Source organism: Buteo buteo, chromosome 21, assembly GCF_964188355.1.
Source record: "Buteo buteo chromosome 21, bButBut1.hap1.1, whole genome shotgun sequence".
NCBI lineage: Eukaryota > Metazoa > Chordata > Aves > Accipitriformes > Accipitridae > Buteo > Buteo buteo.
In genome coordinates, this window is record NC_134191.1 from 4,349,166 (window position 1) to 4,370,197 (window position 21,032).

Below are 21,032 nucleotides of genomic sequence, written 5' to 3' on the forward strand. Positions count from 1 at the left end.
GCAGCAATGGAGAATGATGCTAATCCATTCACTTGCAATTAAGCGAGGGAATGAATATAATCTCCTTCATCAGGATCCCATGTTTTTAATTTTTAGCTACATATAAACTTGAGGTGGTCCAAGTCAATGAAAAGACTGTCATTGACTTCATGGACTTCCTCCAAGTTCAGTGGATTTACAGGAGTCTGTATTTGATGATGGGTGTAGTCTTTATCAGTTGCAGTATTTAATTCCTTAAGTGTGGAAAATGCTGTGATATTAAAGCTCTTTTTGAAGTGAGACCTTAAATACCTCTGAAGAGTCTCCTTGATTTCTGCTTTGTCTTCTAAGCTGAAGAAAACCTTCTCTTGAAAAGCACCTACTTCTTGCTGCAGGTACTGTCTAACCTTAAAGCTGAATCCTCACCTCCAGGCAATTAATGCTTCATTTCAACAAGACAAATACTGTCTTTATCTTCATTAATTAAACTCATCACAGACTTTATGGACATTTGAATGGAGAAATTTTGGCTAGTGGCAATTCTAATTTTTTACATAAATTAACAAGAAGAAATTCTCAAGTGCTTTATCCTGCAATAAAATTTTCTTATTACAGATATTACTGAGCATGAAGGCTGTACATCTGTATTTATACAGTTCTTCTGCCTAGTGCTGTTTAAAGTATGGTAGAATAGAGCAAGTAATTCCAGTATATTGTTTGTAAAAAGTTATGGAGCTTGGATGCATTTAATAGTAACCCCTAGCAGAATACTCAAATCCACAGTCTAAATATTTATTTAATCAGAATGGTGATAACTCCCAGTGCCTTGGGACTTCTGTTCACCAAGTTTCTTGGTAGGTAGATCAGTGCCAAGTATTTCGTATATGGCTACTTACTGTATGACTACAGTCTCCTGTCTTGGAGAAAGTAGCTTTTGAAGGTACATAGCTGTTCCTTAGCACGTAGCATGCCTGCCATGTGATGAGGGTAGGACAGAAACCTCTCCACAGCCGTTTTTGGGGTTAGCATGGTACAACATTGGCAACGTGGAGTTTCAGAAGAAGAAAGGTCTTGGAAGTTGTTAGCTGGCTTCCACCCCAACATCAGGCAGCCCTCCCCTCCCATCCAGAGGTGGAATGAGGGGACACTAGGAGCTGCATTGAGGAGAGGCTGTCATCTGCTCTCTGCAGGCACGGATCCCTCTTTCTTCTCTCTTAAAGCGTCAGCTTATCTCTTCTTCCCTGTGCCCTGGCAGCAGCTATTAAAGTCATTCTTCTTTACTTGCTAGGCTGTCCCTACTGAAGAGATTAAAGCTTAGAGTTTGGCTGTTTTGCCTTTCTTTTGCTGGTTTGTGTAATGAAATGAAGATAAAGCTTTCACTCATTACCTGAATAGCTACCCTATTGTTTCTTCTGCCTTTTGATAGCAGACTAGACAGAAGTGTCCCAGGCTTGCTGTTCAGCCATCTCCATTGATTAAACTACCTTCTGAAGTATCTGTCATTGGCTGTTGCTGAAGAATAAATGATGACCAAGATGGATGAGTAATCTCATCTAGTGTGATGATTCCAGGTGTCTTGGGTGCTACCTTTAATCTTCTATTTCTTACCTACAAAATAGATCTAGTGGTGCTTGTTGCTTTATGAAGCCTGGAGGTATTCAGGTGAGTCATGCTATAGAAATACCAAGATGGGGAGGGGGAAACCCTTTTCTCTGCAAGCAGAAACTTAAAAGACATTGGGGAGGGGGAATGTAAGGGAAAAGGACTTTGGGAGAAGTTTGCTGTGCAGAACATAAGCTGTATCAGCCCCTTACTTGGGAAGCTCAGGACACTGCAGGGGAAAAAAAAGACAACCCACATACAAAAGTGGTTGTGAATGACAGTTGAAAAACAGGGAGGTACACTGTGGTTGAAATCTGAAGCTGAACAATTTGGCAGATGTTCAGGAAAGCAACAGAACTGAGAATAAATACTTCGGGGTTTATTTAAAAAAAGCCTTCCAGGAGAAACTGTTCTGATTTTGTTGTTCTTGATAATTATGTTCAAAATGAATGCTTTAGCTTTTAAATTTTTGATAATATCAAATATGCTGCTACTAGCCTCTTGGACAAAAGCTTGATTTTTGCCATAATCTTTCCATTTCTTGTTTAATAACAAATGGGATAATATTAGCCTTTAACTTTTCCAATACAGGGTGTACATATCAGTGATGAGATTTTGGGGATCAGTATTTATCAGGGATCAGAACACAATTTTCACACTTAGTTTTCAGTAAAAAAATAACACAAGGTTGTAAAGCAAAAGCCTAACCTCAACCATATTACTATACATGTTTGAAAACCTAAGCAAATAAAAGCTCATTTATATTCTTGTCTGATTAGCACAATCAGAACTTATTGATGCTAAAATGAACCAAATTTCCATAACTATAAACAGAATATTAAAATATAGCTGTTTAACGTAGCGTGATGTTTTTTCCTTCTTGGAGGGAACAAATAGTCACGACTTTCTTGTTGACTTTTTAGGAGTCTTGTAACAAAGTCAAAAGCATTTCAAACACATGCCTTTTGGCAGGAATGTAGACCTTTTTCTAGACACGTGCTGTTTGCTCTTTTGGAAGAGAAAGCAGAAGATGACACATAGGTGAGCGTGTGTGTGCTTGGTTATCCTTTACTCTTGCATAGTCCAGGGTCAGATGTTCAGGGACTGCAAACTCAGTGCAGAAACATAGAATTTGAACAGAGAAACCACTTTATTTGAACCAGTCACTGTAAGTATTTGTAGTATTTTCATCCAACAGAGGGGAACAGAAAACCTTAGTGAAGAAGGGCAGGTATGGAGTAACTTTATGCACTGATACACAGTGTATACTGAAGCCAACTGGATGTTTCCCTGCAGTGTAAAATGAGAAACCTGGAATAGCCTAGTGCATGGGGTGCAGGGCTGTGGGTTTTAAGGAGACCTGGGTTTGAATTGTGATGGCTGTGACCTTGTGCAGGTGACTTAGCAGTTCCCATTCAAATTGCAAGGAAAAAGCATAATGACCCTTGCAAGGGTCTATGTGAAAAGAGTCACAAAACAGACTTTCTGCACTGTTCTAAATACACATCGGGGTTTGTTCCCAGCTCCTAAGTGTCATTTTGTTAAGTACCGAGCGTGAGGAATCGGTGGATTAGCATTACTTTTGTTTAGTAGAGGCAATGGAGTATGTCAGGAGCTTATTTTAAACAAGCAGAAAATTTCACAACTCTTGCGCCACTCCTCGACCATCGCAGATTTGAGAGGCTCAAAATGCCACCTTGTCCCCAGTGATCTCCAAGTCACGGCTTGCACACAATGCATGTACTTTGCAAAATAATTCAGTGCATCTTTGGGTGCTCAGCAGCAAGAGGCAAAGAACTGCAAAGAAAAAAATGTAGTATTCATTTGCCTTTGGCAGTTGTTGTGCAATGAGAGCTTCAAAATGTTTTAAACCTGAATTAAAAACAGCTTAATTTGCATAGTTGAGGGTAAACGAGGGTTTTAAACTGATAGAGGGTAGATTTAGATTAGATGTAAGGCAGAAGTTCTTCACTGTGAGGGTGGTGAGGCACAGGAACAGGTTGCCCAGAGAAGCTGTGGCTGCCCCATCCCTGGCAGTGTTCAAGGCCAGGTTGGATGGGGCTTTGAGCAACCTGGTCCAGTGGAAGGTGTCCCTGACCATGGTGGGGGGGTTGGACTAGATGATCTTGAAGGTCCCTTCCAACCCAAACCATTCTATGATACTATGATAATTGGTATATATTTTATCCTGGTTGCTCATACACCTATTGATAACTCTGAAAGCAATATAGAAAATCCCCAAATAGTTCAACATTAGATTCAGTTAAGGATTCTCCCATACTGCAGAGGTGGCAGTTAAAGGTATTGCTATTGTAAACAACTGAATGGCAGATTTTCTGATACTGAAAATAACAGGGAAATCGCGACGCTAACAGCCTTAGTACCAGACATGGTATTTGATTCACACTGCCAATGTACCCCAACATAAATCTTGCAATGGCATCCTAAAGGACCTTCAAATCTGCTCCTTGGTCGTTTTTAGGATGCCTTTGCATAGCTTGGGAAGAGCTAAAAGTGCAAGTAAGAACCAGTCTTCTAAAGCTCTGCTGTATCTTCAAGAAATTTTTTAGCTAGTGCATTCCATATTACTTTCTGGTCTTTATGTTGCCAGAGATCATCCATCGGTAGAGACTTTATGAATTGGGTCTTTTAAGGTTTCATCACATTTCTCATTTTTAAGGTTCACTGTGTAGGGAGATCATATGGCATGTTATTTAATGAGTCAAGGCAGCTATGGGGATGTGTAATGGAAGGAAATACATTTTCCCTACGGTTTTCAAAATGTGAAGAAACATTTATCCTGTATCAACAGCTTAAAAATGGGACAGATTCATTCCTTCCCATGATATTTTGTGCTAGCTGGGAAGCGATTCCAGCAAGCTCTGATAAGAGACAGGGGTTTTTGAGATAAACTACTGACATTAATGGTGCCATGACTTTTTAGGGAGAGGGGGCAGTGTCACAGTTCTTTCTGCCTTCAAAAATTTGTAAGAATTGTCTTTGATTGCAGCTGTGGAAAAAAACTAAATCTGAATTTACTTACTAGCCTATGCAAAACTTCATTGCAGACCATGGACTGTAGTTTAAAGAAAGAAAATTATATGACTGAATCTATCTTTTTGTGTATATTTCATATATAAAATCTAAAGATTCATCTCAAATTCCGTACCTACATCTGTAGCACTGATGCACAGTGGGCATATTCCAGCTTTTACGAGAGTTTACAAGTGAGTGACAGTAGCGAGCAACATATTGGAAAATATTACTTCTGATTTTTTTTAAGTTTTTTGGATCTTAACTTGAGTTATTGTATTCTGTAAATAGTATCTGAAGAGAAAATGAAATTACATAAAAGCATAGAGTAAATGAGGGAGAAAAAGCAGTTGTTGCAGATCATAACCTTATCAGTTGGGGTGACAGTTTCAATTCCATTTGAGTTCTCTCCAGTTCCCATCCTTTTTATGTTGGATTAAGTAACAGTTTTTGTCGTCTTATTCCCATGGCAACCTTATCTTTTTTTTTTTTTTTTGATGTAAATCTGCTTGTCTCTTACTATCTTTCAAAGCTTGTGCATGAATAGCTTGTGAAGGAGGGGAGTATAGCGAGGAAAGAGAGCAGAGACTTTCTAGCATAGGAAATAAGGGAAAGAGTATTCTGGAGAGAGAGATATCTGTCTGTGTGTGTGTGTGTATATATAAATATAAAAATCTTCTTTTTACCCAAAGGTATTTATTATGTCTTTTTTTTAGTGTATTTTTTTCATGAACACGAAGATTTTCCCACTGTTTTAGTAGGTTGTCTGGGCGAAACTCTTGCAGAAAGTTGAAGGCCAGCCTACATGCCCAGCCAAAAATACAGACTTAATGACCTGCAACATTATGGCTTATATAACTTAAGAAAAGTGCCACTTTCAGTGAAGATAAGTCTCAACTTGCAGTGATTTTGCTCCTCATGTAACTTGGAATCTCTTAAGAGAAAGTTGGGTGCAAGCAGAGGTTTAGCTGGGTGCTGTGTTGACCCCCGGCTTTGTGTCCAGCCCTTCTGTCTGTTGGTCTGTGACTGGTGGCCCGGAGCTGGGAATATCCTGACCTGGGGAGGGTCTTTTGAATCCTCTGTATCACAGGGATGAGGCCCCAGGTCAGAGTGTAAAACCAGTTTGTACGAAAGGGTTCCCATCCCATTAGTGGTATCTGCTTGCCATTTTAAGGCATTAAATGAGATTGAAAAAAGCAGCTGTTGCTTCGTCTCTGTACATCTTTTTCTCATATTAAATATTTCACTTGATTGGACTTGCTTAATATAATAAGTGTCTGAAGTGCAATGGAAGATAGTTATGTAAATTGACCTGAATCAAAATTTTTCTTCCATAGCTGTAATGGAGATACTTTAACTCTGTGCTACCTTAATCCTGAGGGCCGCAGCTTGCTGTGAACCAGAGATGCAACCCAGTTGCGGTAGCGTTAGTACTGACACTAATAAATAAGGATCTTCTAGAACTGCAGTTTTGCATGCACCTTGTTGTTCACCTGCTTTTGGTTGTCCACCACCTTTTATTGGTAATTGCCAGAGTCCTGCTGAGAACAGCTTTGCTACCAAACGTTCTGCATGCATTCAAACATATTTATTGTCAGTGGGTGACGAATGGATTGTTTATTTATTAGCCCATTCATGTTTCATCCTCATAATCCCTCTTGTTCAGTCCTCTAGTAGCTATGTACATTTTGGCAATAATTGTTTTTGACTCCAGCGTTAATTTTGCTGACTTAGATACTCTTTGGAGGGCAATAATCTGCTGGAATTATTTAGCACGTGTAGTGTCTAGTTCTTAAGTTGTAAGGTTTTTTTGATGGTTTTCGTGGTGGGGTTTGGGGGGGTGGTTTTTGGGCGTGAAGGGGTTGCTTGGTTGTGGGGGTTTTTTAAGGCGTTTAAAAGCTGGAAGTTTTCTTTCAATCACAGAATATACATAAATATTAAACCAATATGATCAGTTATATTTTTAGATATTTAGACTTTATGCCTAAATTCTGAAATCTTTTTAACAGGAGTTTCTTGAAGTGCTAGCTTCACTTCTGTAGGTGCCAAAATTTTTAGTTATAAAAATTTGTACATTTCCTGCATGCCTCCTGCCTGGTAGAGCTCTAAACAAAGTGGTTTTGTTTTCATTCTTGCTGCCTTTTTTTTTTTTTTTTTTTAATGAGAAGTGGTGACTTTCCTTAGGATTTTTTCACTTTAGGACTGTTCTTAAGCCTCTGGAATATGGCTTATTTGTGAAAACAGAGTTTATAAAGCTTCTATTCCCTGAAAAATAAAAGCAAGTCATTGTTAGGGAAGAATTTCAGCCCATGTTTTGTTTGTCAGAATTACCCTAATTGGTCTTGTTAGCCCATTTTGCATACTACAGATACTATTAAGATAATACTTAAAAACATCTGCATTACATTAATACCACATTAAGCACCTGATCTAAAGCCCATTGAAGTTGATAGGAATGTTCAGTAGGACTTCAGTGCTTTGATCTTTCAACTGCAGTTTTACAACTTAAAAAATCAAACATAAAAAACGTTTCAGTCAACATAAATGCATCTGTGTTATCCGTGTCATACTTCACCCTTCATGGCTAATAAACTATTGGATTTTGAGCCTACTCAAACTGAAATAAATACTTAATAGTTCTGAATGCCTTTTACAGCAACAAGTTCTGAAATAGAAAAAATGGTGCTGCTAAAAGGCATGTAACAAGCACAGTTGTCTTGTGATGTACTGAATTATACTAACACTCAATGAATATAGAAATGTACATTAAATTTTAACTGTAAGTAACCCAGGGCTGCAACACATAAATGTCAGATTTAGGAGGGATTGAGAATAACTGTTTAAATGTCTTCACTGTGTATTTTCTTACTTTAAATGTAAGAAGATTACTTTTTCAGGGCTCCGATTTGCTGTCAACCTGCCTACTTTGCTTCCTGATGTTTATTGTTGGTATAGCTACTTGCTAAGCAAAGTAGGTATCTTAATACCAAAGTGATGGAACTTGCAGAGCTACTCTTATTACACTGCGTTGCTTCTGTCTTTATTTTTGTATCGATAATGTATTTACATAAGTGTTTCTAGTAGAATATGGTAGTGAGCGGTGACAGAGAGCACTGGCTGTGAATTGTGGGGAGTCTCATTTAATAACCAAGGAAATTCTCACTACTTACGAGAAGAGATGCAGTACCTGTTTTTTATTTTCCTGTTATTACCTCTCTCAGCCCTGTGCAGTGAAAGATCTTCTTTCTTTTTTATGAAACTGTATTTTTTCAGCCCATGGCTTTTTATTAAATTGTAGTTAACGATATACTTTTGAGGATTACATCACCCTACGCGGAGCAATTTGGCATAGGCTGGAGATCAATCTGCACATAGAGCATCTGTCACTTAATGATTCTGCTTAGATACCAACAAAAAGATTTGAGGTCCCACTGTGTTTTGGGGGTTTTCTTCTTATGTACATGTCTCAATCTATTAACCTCTCTTCAGTAACACTAGGATTGTATTTGTTTTATAAATGCAGTAGCAGAACAACAGATAGGTATTTCTGGGCAGTTGTTTTTCTCCACTCCTGCAGCTTCTGTTGTTGAATGGTCTGATGCTGAATTTATTAATCTATGCAGTTGCTTGCTCAGGTGTAATCCCTTGTTCAGCCACATTTATTCATCCACTGAAGGATATGCACATTGGTACATCATGGCATATTAAAGGTTTACTGCTGCCTGCCACAGCTGTCATCTCTTTGACCCTTCAGTAAACTAACAGTCTTCCACATAATTTTGCTTTCATTCACGTGTAATGCTATTACTGCAGAGGCAGACAGAATGCAATTCTCTAAAGATCTTGTCTCGTTCCCTTCTCTTCCAAGGAGGTTAATGTGCTCAAATGATCCCTGCATTTTCTTCTTTTGCCGTCTTACTGCAAGAAAAGCAAAGAAGAAAGTGCTCTGGATAATCTGTTTGCACTAGCTTTTGGGGGATGGAGCAAACTGGAAAGATGAACTAACCAGTTAGGTGGAAGCCCTCTTTTCCACTTTAATTTCACATGCCTTCATTTGTTTCCTTAGTACTTTTAATTTTTAGCTCTTTACTAAGAGGTTATACAGATTTTCTTTTTCTAATATCACTTACTATGGAAATAAACAAGTCAAAACCCCTTTACTCAAAACCAGCCAAGCCATGTTTAAATATTAATGATGTATGGGAATAACTTAAGACTGAAGCTTAATCAGTGTTTTTTCCATAGACATTTGTCATTTACAAGTGGTACCATTTCAAAAAAACAAACACACGCACCCCCCCACCAACTTCATATTAATGTTTGCATTATAATAGTACTTCGCAGGCAGTGTGGATAGCCTTGTGATCTTGCAGAGCTGATGGAGAGAATGAGAGCTTGTAGATGATGGGCTGAAACCAGTGTCTGGGGACATTATTCCAAACTCAGCATGTAAGGCAGCAGCTGTAATGTCATTGAGTGCAGTTTCTCTTTATGAACTTCCCATCATTGTAATGTCTAATGATTTGTATTTTCCTAGTGCTTTTATATTGATTGCTTCTACTGTATGTACTGCTATTTTACCCAGTAATGAAGTTAAACAATCAAATGAGTCAGTGATTTATTGGGTTTCTTGGTTTAGAGACTAGTTCTACACTGCCACAGCTTCTCATCTGCTCTCTGAACTCTTGTTCGCGATTTGCCAGTAGGCTTCCTCACTCGTTCCCCAAGTACCAGATAAGTGGGTTTGATTATTAATAATCTGATACTAACAGTTGTCTTGCATTTCCTTATCAATTGTTCATGCTCCTTTGCATTCAGCTATTTTTAAACCTTTGATTTCTTAATATGTGAATCTTTCTGGTTTTATTTCATATTCTCTTCAGAAGAATTTTTTTTGAATATTCAGTTGCTTTGGTTAACAAAATCTAGCATTTTTCTCCTCTCTTAATAACATATGCTACTCTTATTTACCCTTTCATCTTAGTGTATAACTAACTCTCTTGTTCGTTTCCATTTAAAAGTAACTATAGCCTCTCTTTAAGCTAGTTCTGTCTTATCTGTCCTGTATTTTTCTTTCTCCTAGCTTTTCTGATGGGGATTCAGTGGAATTACTATCTTGTTTCTTTCAGAAACCTTTTTTGCCTCATAATAAATCCTTCTTTACTGAAAAAAATTTTCTAGAGATTCCAATTCTGAGCTTTGTGTCTAAACTGTGGGCCCTAAACATACTTCCAGACTCCAGTATTTACTGACTCCATGGGAAGGGTAAAATCAATTTCTCACATCCCAGTGTCCGTGGGAAGATGATGTTGGTCTAGAGGCTGGAAAAGGGCTGCTATGCATTGCAACTGTTTTCGGTTGAAAGCAGGACACTTAGCCACACTGTGGTACTTGTCTGGCACACACCCTGAATTGCATTGATTTCTCATTATATAAGGTGTCCAAGTAGACCAAGTTAGAGCGAGTTCTTATCACAAATCATTGCTTTGTGTAATGAATTTAATTTATTCCAAGTCATGCTTGCAAAGGTCTCTTGTTCTTCCTCCACATGATGCAGTATCAGGTACCAATTCATTCTGAGCAAGACCAAATGCGATTTTATCATCTATTTACCCCTGTTTAATTGTGTAACGATTATTGTTCCTGTTTTTATAAACCAAAACATGGGATTTGTTATCTGCATGGGGATTACGCTGCTTGTTTTTTAAATGTCTGTCTATTATATCTGGGTCAGAGCAATGATTAATATTGAAAGAGAGGTTTTGTAACCAGACTGAAGCTCTGGCACCTGTCCTGAAAAGGCTGTTCTGCTTTTATACTCTGAGGGTATGAGGGGCAGAAGTAGATGTGTGGCAGAGCAAATGACATTTTGGCTTAATTGCAGCGGGTAGACTCTGTCTATAGTTCTGGTCAGGCTGACTAGTGTGTGTTTGTGAGCTGGTAGGAACGGAGCCGTGGTTTGGTAGGGTAGTGGGTAGCATTTACATTACTTTAGATTTGAGAAAATAAGCTGTGTCATAGGTTACTCATGTCTTTCTAAGATGAAAGATCAGAAGGAACTGTTAGATGAACTCTTTTGCTCTCCTGGATATTGCAATACAGTTTTACTCTGTAACCCTGGTATTAAACTGTTATCCAGTATGTAGTAACTTACTGCTTCTTCTGAACTGTCTGGAGTTTTAATTCTAACTTGACTCTATCTGGCTCCAGCCTTTGGATTTGTCCTACCTAAGAAATGATATCAGGAGAAGCTCCTGTGAAAAGGCGATAGGCAGGCGAGCGGCAGCGTGCTGCTGAGAGCTGCTGCAAAGCCAGCGCCAGCCTGGCAGGTCATGGTGGTGTTTACTCCTCTGGCATGCCTTTGCTCCGCTCTAAATGATTTCTTTATTGACTGCTGCGAGTCTGTTGATGGGAAGGTACAAGTGTAAGGAAGTTGCTTACAGTGAAAACATATTTCAGTGTAGATAAGTAGAATTGCTGCAGTGCGCCTTGCTGTGTGTGTTGGAGCAACTGCAAGTTGCTACTGCTCGTCAAGTTTCCTTAAATGTCCTACCAGGAGCATGAAGTCAGTGCTCAGCAAGAGCTGCCATGTGCTCGATGCCTGCTGCAGCTTGCTGTAGGTGTAAAATAATTTGGCACCTTCCACATTCAGGCTCTTGAAAACTAATTAAATATACTCAGCAGCACTTGAGGAAAGGAGAGGTTTCCAGATAAGACAAGAAACTGGCTGCTCTAATAGCAGAAAATTCTGGTACAAATCATCAACTACCTATACTGAGCAGCTCCAAAATGAGACCAGATGATCCTGAGATGGCCTTTAGGCTGTTCTGGTTGAATTGACTCTTAATCTTTGTCTTTGCTGTTTAAGAAACACCTCCATCAAATTCTGCTCCCTGAAGCTCCCCAGCTTCACTGCAGCATCTCCTTCTCCCTGTACCTTAGACATAGACAAGAAAATCCCTTTCTAGGTCTTCCCCTACACATGAAGGCTTACCAAGAGCACGCCCAAACTCTTGATTGCTCCCTGCGCTTGCTGTTTGTTGCTGTAATGCTCACCTAATGGAGCCTGGCATTGCTGTTGAGATGAGACAGTCTGTCATTGAGTTCAGACCCTGGCAGCAAAAACTATGAAATCCCTCTGGATTAAAAGAAAAGGGAGGAGACAGAGGAATTTAATTGATTGTAATTAATATCATGACCATAATTAAGGGGTAAGAGATTGGAAGAATGAGTTTCATGAGGCTGAGGATAAAGGGATTTTAAGAAAAGTTGGGGAATGTGGTGAGCCTGAGTGTTGATAAGGGTTGAGGTGGCTGGAACAGTTGGGGAAGCAAGGACTGAAGGGGAAGCTGTTGCGGAGAGGGGACAAGCATGAAAGTGCGTGAGGAATGGCAGAAACATGTAGGAACTGCATCTCTAAAGCATCCCAGACCCCATGAGAGACCACGGCATTGGGACTAGGGCTCTCTGGAGCTGGGGGTTTGTCCGGGTGGCTGCTTCGTGGGACCTGTGTTCATAACCTTCTTGGTGGCTTCTCTCCTGATAGCAAATGTCCCTTGGTGCCTTTCCCAGCTGCAGCATGTCCCCAGCCAACAGGAGCCAACGCACATTCCCATCCCAAGCCCTTGGTGCTAAAATCTTACTGGTTTGGTTTTTTTGCTCAGCCAATATTTGTGTTCTTAAGCAACCTTAACTCTGGCACTTTCTAACTCCAAATGATTGAGTTTGCAACCTTAGTATGTTCTTTTAATTTTATTAGGGACTACAGTAAAGTGTTTGCACAAGAATACTGAATTAGATTATGTAGTGGTTTTTAGCTTTTGAATAAATAATTTTTTTAAGAACTCGTGCTTGCACACAGGTTGGAGATACAGCTTCATGGGAAACTTTTTGTCATTTGGCTTTCATTTTCAGTATTCAAGAAGTGATTCTGCTGCTTGGACTGCACGATGTCCTGTGTCCTAGAGATCAAGTTATATTTTTTCATTTTTGCATTTTTATGTGAACCTAGCAATTTTTTGTTGTTTTAAACATCCACTGTCAGCATCATAATGATGTGTTTGGGGTTTTTTTTGGGTTTTTTTTGGGTTTTTTTTTGGTTTTTTTTTCCCCCTGCCTTATCTGTGGTAGAAATACTGGTTTTGCTTGTCAGGTGCAAATGACATCATAGCAAGAAATGCATTTCACTGCATCCTTGTTCCCTGAAGCCTGTAAGAAAGTAGCTACAGACCATCTGCTTTAGCCACTTTTGGCTACTGTAAAGGAAATGAACAAAATATATTCTGGTTTGCTTTGATGTGCTCCTGAACATCCACTACGCTACAAGTTTAGTGTTGCTGTATGGTGCCTGGATAGGAGTAGATCATTTTTCTTATCTATCCTGTCCTCCTGAGCCTGTTAATGTAGTCTAATCCTAGCTAGTAACCTAAGAGATTTATAGTCATAAATGTTTGCAGCAATTTTCCAGAATCTGTTTTATGCTGTGGCAATGTCTTTGTACTCGGCTAGATACTGCTGCAGTTGTAGTGGAGCACACAAGGAAGGGTGTATTACATCCCTGTTTCAGAAATGTTAGATTTGGACATCACAGAAGCAATTAATGTCAGTAGCGTATGCTATATTCAGGATACTAAGTCTGAGTTATTTTATTTGTCAAATGTGAAAATTCACTTACCTCTTTCTTAAAATTGTGATGTGAATAGTTAATACAGTAAAATAACTGTTCTTCCTCTACATGAACCAGGCAAATGTGCTACCATGAAAATGTATTACTTTTATTTCTGCCTCTCTGTTTTTCATCTACCAGTAACTCTGATAATAAAATTAAAAGTTTTAATTTCTTCTGAATTCCTCTGTAAATATTATTCTTGATACAGTATTAATTTCTATGCTTGCACTCTATTCCCTCTGTGGCTTATTTAAAGTAGGTTACTGAAATCACTTATGTAGAAATAGTCATCTTCTCTAAGTTCCCTTGTACTTGTTTTGTTAAACTTAAGGGTTGATGTGTAATGTACCTGACAAACCCATCTGGTTTTAGATTGAGAAACAGTATACTGGAGAATTACTAAAATAAAAAATAAAAATCCATTAGTGTTACTCTTCAGGATTCCCCAACATGTCAAGCTAAAAATACTGAAGAGCAGCTGGAGCTAGAGATAAAACCCAACCAATTCCAGAAAAGAAAATGGCACAGGTGATTTTGGCAGGGTAGGTCATGGGTTAAGGTTTGCTTTCTTCTTCTAGGCAGATTACTCTGGTATTGTAGCTCGTGGATGGGGAGAAGGCTTGTTTCATTGCACGTGCCTGCAGGCTGCCGAGCTGGTGGTAGAGGGACAGGCATAAACAGGTAAAGCGACTTCAGAGTTTTAATCACAGCAAGGAACGCAAGTCTCAGGGTTGCAGAGCTTTGGAGAGCCTGATCCTCAGAGAGGTGGTCCTCAGGTTGTGAAAGCTCGAGGCTTGCTCTGGAGAACTGGAGCAGCTCCATAAAGATGGTACAGTTTCCTCCAGGGGCCGTGTTTTTAATTAGCTGTGTTGGAGTTAACGGCCCTGCTTATGTTTGCAGCTCTACATAAACTTGTGCATTTCATATTATTTTGCTTAACCCAGGTAGGACACATAATTTGAGATGAGAATTATAAATATTTTGAAGGTCTGTGAATATTGGATTTTTATGCTGACTAACAAGTTAGTGTATTTTTACATGTGAAGCAGCAGCTGTGGCAAGACATCTGTTGATAAGACACTTAGTCATCTGCTATATCTGTTATTTGTCATCGTTACATCTGTTATAGTCCACATGGCCCTAATCAAAGCACTGGGGCTTTTTGCCAGGTGCTCCATACCAAGTGAGATGGAAGAGATGACAGATTTTGGTTACCCGTATCCTAGCAATACTTTCTGGTGACAACCCAACTATATTCTGTAATATTTGTGGGAGAATCTGTCCGTTTCTTTAAGGAAGGTGGCTGTTTTTAGAAAGATAAATGAGTGAAGTCAGTGACAGAAGAAAAATCCCATTGTCATCAGCATGTTCCCAGTGCTTCAAAAATGAACTGTTGCATGATGGTTTTCATTGATTTATTTATTTATTGAGGAAAGCCTTCTTAGAAACACTGCTACTTATTTAATAAATAAAAAAAACCCTTCAGGTAATTAGACCTAGATCTGGCAAAGCATTCAGCCATCTGTTTATTAAAACGTGAATAGCCTGTTGTTCTTCAGTACTAAACCTGCTTTGTGGTCACGAGCGGTTAGTGATGGAGGTGCTTTGTAGACTCTCAGGGTATTCTTAGGGTTTGTGTTAGGAAAGTGTTAGGGGGGCAAAATCTGTGTTGCATCTGAGAACTCGGCTGTAGGATAATTTCCTTGAGCAAACATCCTTCCCTCCTGAGATATTTCTCAAATTGCTTGAATTGCTTTGTTCAGTCCTGTGTTTGCCTTGAGTTGAGTGGTAATTCCCAGATAATATGAATTTATGGCAGGCATATTTTTGGAAATACCTATTGGAGAATTTTTCTTTCAAAACATGCATTTCCCTTTTAACACTATTTTTTCCAGTTCTTTCTGTGCATTTTTGTCAGTGTGAAGCGTGTTTAAAAAAAAAATTTCCCTGCTCATCAGATGTTGACTCAACTTTTATGCTGTTAATGTTCCTTTACTTTTTTCTTTCTTTTTTTTTTCCTTTCCTCTGCTGCCTCTGGTCTCTTCCTTCGGTTCCACACAGCCCACAAAAGCATCTCATCGCTCTCTGTCCCTCTTTCTCCCTCATTACTGCAGACTCTTCGGCTTTTTTCCATGCTGGTATCTCATGTTCACTGCACTCTGATACATCTGTGCCAATTTCGTTTTACCTTTTCCTCTTTGTGTTTATATAACACAGACTTTGTTGTATAATTTTAAAATTATTCTTGTTTAATTGGTGTAAGTGTATTTAATTCTTCCCTGTTTCATTTTTTTGCTGCACCCAAAGTGATTTAAGGGTAGGTGAAGAGTTTAAAAGTTTTGTAAGTAAGTTTTTGGTGCTGTTGTTCACTGCCAGCTGGCTCCAGCAGCCTGTTAACCCCTGCATGACTTGCTTGTTAGATGTTCTGCTTTTCATGCAATGGAAACAACTTGCAAGGGTCTCTTCCCTCACCTGCTCACTCTTCTATGTAGAAGTTTGCTGCATTTTATTAGCAATATTTCTATAGATGCAAGAAATGTGCTTAGATGGGCTTTGCTGAGTGAGACTAATGTAATGTGAGCAGAGACAGGAGCAGTTTTTCAAACTAAAAACTCAAAGTTGTCCAAGTAGTGCTTTGGGTGGTGAATAAAAAGTGCCTTGAGGTTGTTTCTGCTTTCCCTGTCCTTGGAGCCTTCAGGGCATGAAATGGCCAGGGCATTGGTGGCTGTTGGCAGCAGGGCTGGGTCTCAACCTGGAGGAGCAATGCTGCTGTTCCTGGCCTGAAGAAGTACACTCAGACAGAGAAACTGTGGAGCTGGTTCCCCAGTAGCCCGTGAATCTATTCTGGAGTGACAAATCACCCTGATTCTTTGCATACTTTGACTAATGTTCACTTTTGCACTGTTAATATTTTTATCCTTTCTTTACCTCCAAAAAGAATTGATGATTACAGAGATAATTTTTGGTCCTATCCCTCCCTTCCACCCCAGCATGGTTCTCCCAGGCTTGATCCAAAGCACAGGGAAGGCAGCACAAAGTCTCACTTGTTCCATATGCAGCTCTGTTGTGCTTTTTTTCTAAGTGCTCTATGTCTGCAGGCAGTGTGTTGGCATTAACAGGCCCTGTATCCAGCTATTCTGTTGAGCAGATACAAGTACTTTTAATAAACTTAAAACTATGCCAAGTGTACACTCAGTTTCTGGCATCTGTCTAAAGAAGTATAAAATACGTGGTCACAGAAATGCCTTGGTGTAGCCAATTTTGTGGTGGTGGGGAAGAAGGTTTGCTTATGCACGTAGGTGATTTAGGTGATGATGGTGAGGAGTTTTTTGTGTGGTTTTGTGTTTGGTTTTGTTTTTTAAAGAAACTAATTTGTGTTACTCTATTTTCTTCAGAAGTTGGCATTACCAACATAGGTATTACAACATGCTGAGGCTGTTATTTTTTTCTTAAGAGCTGAGAGTCTGGTATTTCATTTCTTTTTAATAATGTGACTTTTACCAGGGCGAGCGGGTTATGAATTAGTACTTCATTATGTGCTGACATCGAACAAAGTCCCCACTTCAGAATTACCTATTCAAGAAAACAGTTAAGATTTGGTTGTCTCACTCATTTAGATACTTGAACATCCTACCAGTACAGAATTATACATAAAGTACATTTAACAAGTTCTGCTGCTTTGAATAATAATGAGTCTAATGAAGTAATGGAATAAATATTTTTGTGGCTCTTAAGGGACAATTATGTTTGTAGAGCATGAACCCTTGTTCTGTAGTTATCAAAACATGGTAGAATTGCTAATAAACGTGTGTTGAGAATGAATATCAATTGATGTAATAAGATGCTTGGGTGTCACTGGGCTTAGAGTTGGAAACGCACTGAATCCTGCTCCTCTCCAGGGAGTGAATGTGTCCTGTGCATTAACTTCTTAATTTTACTTTTTTTTTAAGTTGGTATAACTTCTAGCAACCTCTACTAATTTTATGAAGATCCTGTATACGGATACGTGTGACCAGGGGTGAAACATCACTCAGGTTTCTTGGCACAGTGTGATATAACTCAATGCTGCCACAAGCTAGGAGTCGTGTCTGGAGCAGCTTTGCCATCAAAAATTCTCTGGATTTTTCATAACATGGTGTTCTATGTCTTTTCAAAGCACAGATGCAATATTTGATCTAATCTTGCATGATCTGTTTGCTTACCTTCCTTGATTATACAAGATTACAGAAACCAGATACATTTTTAAAAGGTATTTGCAGTGAACTGCAATGAATGCAGTCAACTGGCATGTGTTCTGCAGATGAAGATCAAATCTTTTATTCTTTCTCACGTGTTGACATCAGGTGAGAACAAGGTCTGCTTTACCTTCTACAGATGCTTCAGGTAGCATATTCTCTCCCCCCCCGCCCGTGAATTCACAAATCTGTATCTTTTAATAACTGTGGGTATCACATGAAATTTTATATGCTTCTGTTCCAAATGCATAAAGAGTTACTCTGGGGCAGAGGCAGTGGAAATGACGCTCATGTTACTTTTACTCCATATTTGAAGTCTTTCTTAGTAATGTGCTTGAGACTGAAAACTTAGCTTGTTAAATGGAAGGAGAGAACCTGATGGAATATGCAGTTTTCATATCCTTGCTGTTAGTATGTGCAAGAACACGTTTCATTGTTCTCCTTTGCAGGCAGAATGAAAGACTTTTCAATAAAGCTGAATTACATTTTCTTGCTCCATTTTATTGCAATGGCGTATGTATTTCAGCTGATGTAACTAAGTATTTGGTACTAAAGCAATGAGGCAAATACAGGTATTAGCAGGGGAAGGGAGAAGAAAATGCTGTTTCAGGAGTCAGAAAAGTCTCAGTTGCTAATTTTAAACTTTCTTCTATAAGGCAAACTATAAACAGGCAATAAAAGCATTTAATTTGCAAATTACACAGTTCTAGATTGGATTTAAGTTGGATTTTTTTTTTTCCTTGTGTAGTCAGGTTTTTGTAACATTTGTACCAAAATATTTTCAGCGTTACGATGAGAGACTTTGCCTGGTAGAGTTAAGTAATAAAGTTGCTCATTTCCTACCGGAATGGTAGCATTTGAGATGAAAGGAGATAAAAGTGGGGCATAATAAATGTAAGAAAGAAGTAAAAAGATGTAGGCAAGAGAAACTGATGAAAACATTTTATTTTGGTGACCAGTTTGAGAAAGTGTTAGAAGTTTTAAAAATCTGATGATGAATAAAACAATCTATACATCAAGAGGTAAAACGCAGAAGTACTTTATATATGTTGCTGCCCTTTTCTTTCAAACAAAACCGTGTGATATTGTCATCCCGTGGGGTGCTGAAAAGCGAGTCCTGTTCTGACTCATCGCTTCTCAAAGCCATCTTCTGTCCTGTTCTTATCTTCATTCTTTGTTTCCAGTAATATTTTATCTATTAAGACATTTCAGCAGGATAAAAGCCTCTGATTTTAGAGATACAAATTGATCTGTAAAAGTAAACAATCTTTTTCCATTATTTGTCCACCTTTTACAGTATTTTATTTACCCTGTCAGTTTTCTGAGAACTTGATGTTCCTTCCCAATGATTTCATGTAATAGCAAGTTTTGTTAGAAGATACAGCACTACTCCCTAGTGTTATTGTGGTTAGGATACTGACTTTATTAAAAAAAAAAAAACCAAAAACCAACAACAAAAAAACCCCCAAACTCTAAACAACAACAACAAAACCCTAACAAACAAACAAAAACCAAACCAAACAAAAAACCCCTGCTAATCTCTCTTGCTATTCTACTGAACATGGCTGGCTTTGACCTTTAATACTCTGACTATGCTACAGAGATGCCTGAAAACCAGACCAGAAACTTGTATACAAGCCGTGAGTACTTTCCAAGGCCAGAGGTTTGGACTTCATTGTATAATGCTAATAGAGAACTCTATTACTATTTCGCATGGTGATTTTTAATTATTTTCAAAGTGGTGCCAGACAATGTGTAAAGCAAGTATATAAGTGAATTAAGTGATCATAGTTCTGCAGCTGTGTGATTAGTCTGGTAGTTAAACCACTCTAGAAGGTAGGGTGGAGAGCTTCCTGCTAATTAGTGAAAAAATTATTCTTTTATTGTAGTATGGCTCATATTCTTCATTTTCTGATGGATTCTGAATTGCTTCTTGTTTCCCAAAAAACTATTCCCCTGTGACAGCAGTCTTCATCAGCAGTCAGTGATTAATAACTTCTGCAGTACAATATTGCAACAGATGAAACTGCAGAGCTGCAGTGGGTCCCCACTGGGTACCTGTGGGATAATGAGGACGTACCTTTTGGAATGCCTTGGCATGTCCCACAGGTCACGTCCCTTCGTGAGGTGCTGCCAGCCCAATCCCATTGTGCTCATACCATGTGTTGGACAGCACAAAGACAACCAAGTTTCTGAAGGTCTGTGTTTGCAATAAATGAATGCACGTGCTTAGAAAGCAGTGATAAACCATTTCATTTTAATTACAGAAATTATAAGATTTATGACTTTCAGTGATTGTGATGTAAGAGGGCAAAATTTGGTCTAAACTCATTTTATATGTAAAATAAATATTTTTTTTTTCTTTCTTTTTGGGTAAACCTTAAAATCCAAATTGCATAGCTCTTTTCATTCTAATACAGAGTAGTGTGTGTCCTCTGGGTGCTGTCAGCTCTTGGTTCTTCCTTTCATGACTCAGGGGAATTGTGTTAGGGGCGTCTAATGAATCTATATTGTCAGGGAGGGAAGAGAAAGATGCTCGAAAGGCCTGAAATGAATTGCAGGGCACACTGTTCTGATCTCTTGGTGAAATCGGTTTGGCTGTGGTTTTATGTGACTTCTGCGTGTTCAGTGGAAGGATCCAAACTTACTATGTGCATGAAAACATAGGCCCTGAGATGTACCTGCACAGAAACTCAGTTGGAAGGCTTAAAACAGCCCTTTTAAGAAACTTCTCTGAGCTTTATGTGCAGTAACTAAGAATAATACAACAATATCTTATTGCGGCATTAAATGTATCTTTTTAAAATGAAGCATTGAAATTCTAATCACTGTTGTTCAGTGTTCTGATTGTAACAGCTGTTGCTTTTCAATATTATAAAATATTACATTTTGGGAAATAGCTCCTGTTGGTCAACTCACTACTCCTATTACACTTAGTTATAAAGGTAGTCTTATTTTAAAGACTGTGTTAGTATCCTTTACAAGGTTATAAACAAACAGGTTTTTTTAAATTGTCTTCTCTTGGGTTTTATTATGGAAAAATACATTGCTTATTCATGGAAAAAATATTTCGTAGCTAGTACCTCAATCTTAGTTTGTATTGAATGTTACATCTAGCTTAATTTAAGGACATAATGAGGCCATACTTTCTTGGATCTTGAGTCACCAGTTAGAGGGAAGGTTAATTTAGATTTAGGATAAAATACTGTTGCTCTGAAATTTTGCATTTATATATACTTGGTAGCATTTGTTTCTCCTCTTACACAGTTTAAAAAGATCACAGAAGATCTGAAGCCAGGCAGAGCAGAGTGCTGGGCCAATACACGGAGGTGCAAAGCACTTGCCTTTGCCAGAGCTTAGCGATGTTACAAGGGATTCTGCTGCCGGGAGATGGTCGAGGGGTTTCTTTTCTGTTTGAAAAGATATATGTCCGTTTTCTGAATTGTAGCGTTCGCTACATATCAAGGTGCCACGCTTAGATCACTGGTCGGCCCGGACCAGGGAAAGAGACAGAT

At 38.7% G+C, this 21,032-nt stretch overlaps 1 protein-coding gene across 1 annotated transcript in view; it reads left to right on the forward strand.

Annotated features, from left to right (window-relative positions):
- Nucleotides 1–21,032, forward strand: part of CNTN3 (contactin 3) — a 115,621-nt gene that overhangs the window by 38,107 nt on the left and 56,482 nt on the right. The window lies entirely within an intron of this gene.